Raw genomic sequence first — 5678 nt, 5'->3', positions numbered from 1 at the left:
CAGTAGATTTACCCACTCCAAATTGATTCCCGACTGACCGGTAGCTGTCTGACGTTGCAACCTTCCACAGGGCTATCACCACTCGCTTCTCAACTGAGAGGGCTGCTCTCATCTTGGTATTCTGGCGCTTCAGGGCAGTGGAAAGCAAGTCACAAAGTTCCATGAAAGTGCCCTTACGCATGCAAAAGTTACGCAGCCACTGGGAATCCTCCCAGACCAGCAACACTATGCGGTCCCACCAGTCTGTGCTTGTTTCCTGGGCCCAGAATCGACATTCCACGGCTATAACCTGCCCCATTAACACCATGATCTCCAAAGCGCCGGGGCCCACGGTTTGAGAGAATTCTGTGTCCATGTCCATGTCCTCATCACTCTCATCGCCACGCTGCTGTCGCCACCTCCTCCTCGCCTAGTTTTTCAGGTCCTGGTTCAGCATAGACTGCACGATAATGCACGAGGTGTTTACAATGTTCATGACTGCTGTCTTGAGCTGAGCGGGCTCCATGCTTGCCGTGGTATGGCGTCTGCACTGTTCACCCAGGAAAAAGGCGCGAAACGGTTGTCTGCCGTTGCTTTCACGGAGGGAGGAGGACGACGTACCCAGAACCACCCGCAACAATGTTTTTTGCCCCATCAGGCATTGGGATCTCCACCCAGAATTCCAATGGGCGGGGGAGACTGCGGGAACTATGGGATAGCTACCCACAGTGCAACACTCCGGAAGTCAACGCTAGCCTCAGTACATGGACACACACCGCCGAATTAATGTGCTTAGTGTGGCTGCATGCACTCGACTTTATACAATTTGTTGCCAAAGATCAAATTCTGTAAAATCGGAGTAATCCCGTAGTGTAGACAACACCCTTCAACCCTGACTGTCCAAATTCCAGTTAGCCATAGGTCAGCTGCTTCCAAAGCTGCACACAAAGACCAAGGCTCCTTCCTCCAGACCAAAATCTCGCAGGGCTGAAGTTCCCTGGGTGCCACCCAACAATCCCAAACTCTGATTTGACAAAGCTTATGGGTGCTTCTACAAAACTTACAAGAATCAAAATTCTAATAAATTCACCTTGTTCTGTCTCCATAAATGTAACACCTAGAAAACGTCAGGCTCTACGGGAACCTTATCTAGGTCACATAGCTAAACACAATCAAACTACAGCCTCTAATGCAGGACTAGGGCTTAAATATGCATTCTTCATCTCTTGCTTCTACTTCCATCAGTTTTCCCCCTTTTCCTTTCTCTTACCAAGGTTAGCCTGATTGCAAACCAATGGATTTATGAAGCCACATCATACTTTAGCAATGGAACTGTTCACATAATATTACTACTCAATAAAATATAGTCTGCATCTTGCTACTGTACTGTAGATGCTTTTCTTTATTATTTGTATTACTGTAAAGCCTATAACCCAGGGCCCCATTGTGCTGGGCACTGTAGAAACACAATAGAGACAACCCCTGCCTGGAAGACCTTACAATCTAAGTGTAAAGTTACAAACAAGTGGATAAATGAAAAGATGAGGGGAGCACAAGGAAAGAATAAAACTAAACAAGTCAGCATGAAAAGCAGTGGTCACAGAAAACCAGCTGCCTGACCACCAGCGTTACCCTCACAGGACATACATGACACTGGAGCCCTGATCCTGAAATCACATCCATGCAGGCAGGCTTCTAAGAACAAGCAATGCCTAACTGAGGTCGATGAAGCTCTGCCTACACAGACCCAACTGCAGAATCAGGATCCTGGGAGCCGAGGACAAACACAAATATCTGTAGATGGAGAGGTTGTCAATACAGTAAAATGTGATGTAATGAAAGTCACTTGAGATGGTTTTCAAACTGCGGGGGGCCTGGAGGAACATTTGGGTGGGCGGGCGGTGACGCCAGGCAGCTTGGGCTTCAGCTGGCTGTATTTTAAAGAATCCTTATTGAGGTTGCAGGAACAAACCATCCCAATGTGTAGAAAGAACAGTAAATATGGCAGGCGACCAGCTTGGCTTAACAGTGAAATCCTTGAAAAAAGCAACAGAGGGTCCTGTGGCACCTTTAAGACTAACAGAAGTATTGGAAGCATAAGCTGAAGAAGTGAGGTTCTTACCCACGAAAGAAGAACCTCATCTGAAGAAGTGAGGTTCTTACCCACGAAAGCTTATGCTCCCAATACTTCTGTTAGTCTTAAAGGTGCCACAGGACCCTCTGTTGCTTTTTACAGATTCAGACTAACACGGCTACCCCTCTGATGCAGTGAAATCCTTGCTGATCTTAAACACAAAAAAGAAGCTTACAAGAAGTGGAAGATTGGACAAATGACCAGGGAGGAGTATAAAAATATTGCTCAGGCATTCAGGAGTGAAATCAGGAAGGCCAAATCACACTTGGAGTTGCAGCTAGCAAGAGATGTTAAGAGTAACAAGAAGGGTTTCTTCAGGTATGTTAGCAACAAGAAGGTGGTCAAGGAAAGTGTGGGCCCCTTACTGAATGGGGGAGGTAACCTAGGGACAGAGGATATGGAAAAAGCTAATGTACTCAATGATTTGTTTGCATCTGCCTTCACAAACAAGGTCAGCTCCCAGACTGCTGCACTGGACAGCACAGCATGGGGAGGAGGTGACCAGCCCTCTGTGGAGAAAGAAGTCGTTTGGGACTATTTAGAGAAGCTGGATGAGCACAAATCCATGGGGCCGGATGCGCTGCATCCGAGGGTGCTAAAGGAGTTGGCAGATATGATTGCAGAGCCATTGGCCATTACCTTTGAAAACTCATGGCGATCCGGGGAGGTCCCGGATGACTGGAAAAAGGCTAATGTAGTGCCCATCTTTAAAAAAGGGAAGGAGGAGGATCCGGGGAACTACAGGCCAGTCAGCCTCACCTCAGTCCCTGGAAAAATCATGGAGCAGGTCCTCAAGGAATCAATTCTGATGCACTTAGAGGAGAGGAAAGTGATCAGGAACAGTCAGCATGGATTTACCAAGGGCAAGTCGTGCCTGACTAACCTAATTGCCTTCTATGACAAGAAAACTGAGTCTGTGGATGAGGGGAAAGCCGTGGATGTGTTATTCCTTGACTTTAGCAAAGCTTTTGATAGTCTCTCACAAAATTCTTGCCAGCACGTTAAAGAAGTATGGGCTGGATGACTGGACTATAAGGTGGATAGAAAGCTGGCTAGATCAGTGGTCCCCAACCTTTTTGTGGCCAGTAGCACATTCATGTTTTCAGAAGAGTGTGGCAGGCGCCAACAATTTGTCAAGACTTATTTTGTATTTGTACATTAAATAATACGAAAAACATCATATTTAATATTACATAATATATGAATCCAGAGAGAAGAGAGAAGCCACGAGGACAGAGAACACCGGAGCCCGCAGCCCCGGAGTACTCTGTCCCCAGCAGGCGCGGGGCCCCGGCTTCTCTCCCCTGCTGGGCACTAGGCGGGTCCCGCGCCTGCCTGGGACCGAGAACACGGGCGCCCGCAGCCTGCAGCCCCGGAGTTCTCTGTCCCCGGCAGGCGCGGGGCCGCAGCTTCTCTCCGGCTTAAGCTGGGGCCCCGCACCTGCCAGGGACCGAGAACACCGGCGCTCACAGCCCTGGAGTTCTCTATCCACCACAGGCGCGGGGCCGCAGCTTCTCTCCCCTGCTGGGCACTAGGTGGGCACACATAAATGCCCCGGCGGGTGCCATGGCACCCATGGGCACTGTGTTGGGGACCACTGGGCTAGATCGTCGGGCCCAACGGGTAGTGATCAACAGCTCGATGTCTAGTTGGCAGCAGGTATGAAGCGGAGTGCCCCAAGGGTCGGTCCTGGGGCCGGTTTTGTTCAACATCTTTATTAATTATCTGGATGATGGGGTGAATTGCACCCTCAGCAAGTTTGCAGATGACACTAAACTGGGAAGAGTGGTATATATGCTGGAGGGTAGGGATAGGATACAGAGGGACCTAGACAAATTAGAGGATTGGGCCAAAAGAAACCTGATGAGGTTCAACAAGGACAAGTGCAGAGTCCTGCACTTAGGACGGAAGAATCCCATGCACTGCTACAGACTAGGGACCGAATGGCTAGGCAGCAGTTCTGCAGAAAAGGACCTAGGGGTTACAGTGGACGAGAAGCTGGATATGAGTCAACAGTGTGCCCTTGTTGCCAAGAAGGCTAATGGCATTTTGGGCTGTATAAGTAGGGGCATTGCCAGCAGATCGAGGGATGTGATCATTCCCCTCTATTCGACATTGGTGAGGCCTCATCTGGAGTACTGTGTCCACTTTTGGGCCCCACACTACAAGAAGGATGTGGAAAAATTGGAAAGAGTCCAGCGGAGGGCAACAAAAATGATGAGGGGGCTGGAGCACATGACTTATGAGGAGAGGCTGAGGGAATTGGGATTGTTTAGTCTGCAGAAGAGAAGAATGAGGGGGGATTTGATAGCTGCTTTCAACTACCTGAAAGGGGGTTCCAAAGAGGATGGATCTAGACTGTTCTCAGTGGTACCAGATGACAGAACAAGGAGTAATAGTCTCGAGTTGCAGTGGGAGAGGTTTAGGTTGGATATTAGGAAAAACTATTTCACTAGGAGGGTGGTGAAGCACTGGAATGGGTTACCTAGGGAGGTGGTGGAATCTCCTTCCTTAGAGGTTTTTTAAGGTCAGGCTTGACAAAGCCCTGGCTGGGATGATTTAGTTGGGGATTGGTCCTGCTTTGAGCAGGGGGTTGGACTAGATGACCTCCTGAGGTCCCTTCCAACCCTGATATTCTATGACTCAGAGAGGGATTGCCACCTCCTCCCCCGACTCACCATTTTTTGTCGGGGGGGGGGACGGGGACACAACTGAAAATTTTAACTCAAAGGGGGAGCTCAGCTCAAAAAGTTTGAAAACTGCTGAGCTAGACTAACACAGAGCCACATTTTAGGAGACCTCCCCGCGAATGGAGTTACATGCTTATATAGCTGGGATTTTCTAAAAGTTATTGGGCAAACAGGCCATCTCGGTCTTTGTTCAGTCATGTCCAACATCGGGCTGGAGGGTCTCAAGCTCCAGGTATGGAAGGTACCAGGCTCTCTCTGCCTGTGTTATAGTAGTGCTGCCTTTTAACAGATGGAGGACTAGGAATGCAGCTGGGTGCTCAAGGCCAGTTATTCTCAATCAGAGGGGTACGCAGAGGTCCTCGGGGGGCGGGGAGTACATCAACTCCGCTAGATAGTTGCCTAGTTTTAGAACAGGCTACATAAAAAGCACTAGCGAAGTCAGTACAAACTACCATTTCATACAGAGGAAAATGAGAAAGTTTGCACTATTTCAGGAACCGTGCCGGGACGCTGCTGCAGCCTGGGGTCGGACTGTCCGCCAGTCGTTTGTAAGCGAGGTGAAACGTGGGGGTTCAGAGGACCCATGGGGCGGAGTGGAAGGGCTGAGCGCGCTGCTCCGGGCCATCAAGCCCAAGCCGGTGTAGTGCAGGCACCGCCCGAGCAGGCGTGTTTGTTCCACGTAGGCATATGGCACCTGCCTGCACCGGGCCGGCGGCGGGACAGGCGTGGGGCCGGGCCGCGCTGCCCAGCACCGCGGGCCCGAGGGCAGGGAGCCCCGGGCAGAAGGGCCGGGTCCCGGGCCCAGCCAGGCGTGGCAGCTGTGCCGGCACCCCGCAACCGGTATCAGCCCGGCGCTGGACGTGGGGGGTCTCGAC

The 5678-nt window shown here is 50.5% G+C and overlaps 1 protein-coding gene across 1 annotated transcript in view; it reads right to left on the bottom strand.

The window, feature by feature from the left end:
* Window positions 1-5678, bottom strand: part of SRP72 (signal recognition particle 72) — a 46300-nt gene that overhangs the window by 40302 nt on the left and 320 nt on the right. The window lies entirely within an intron of this gene.

The sequence above is a fragment of the Terrapene carolina genome, unplaced genomic scaffold, assembly GCF_002925995.2.
Source record: "Terrapene carolina triunguis isolate 2854851 unplaced genomic scaffold, T_m_triunguis-2.0 Scaffold136, whole genome shotgun sequence".
Lineage (NCBI taxonomy): Eukaryota > Metazoa > Chordata > Testudines > Emydidae > Terrapene > Terrapene triunguis.
This window is presented reverse-complemented; position numbering and strand designations above follow the sequence as displayed.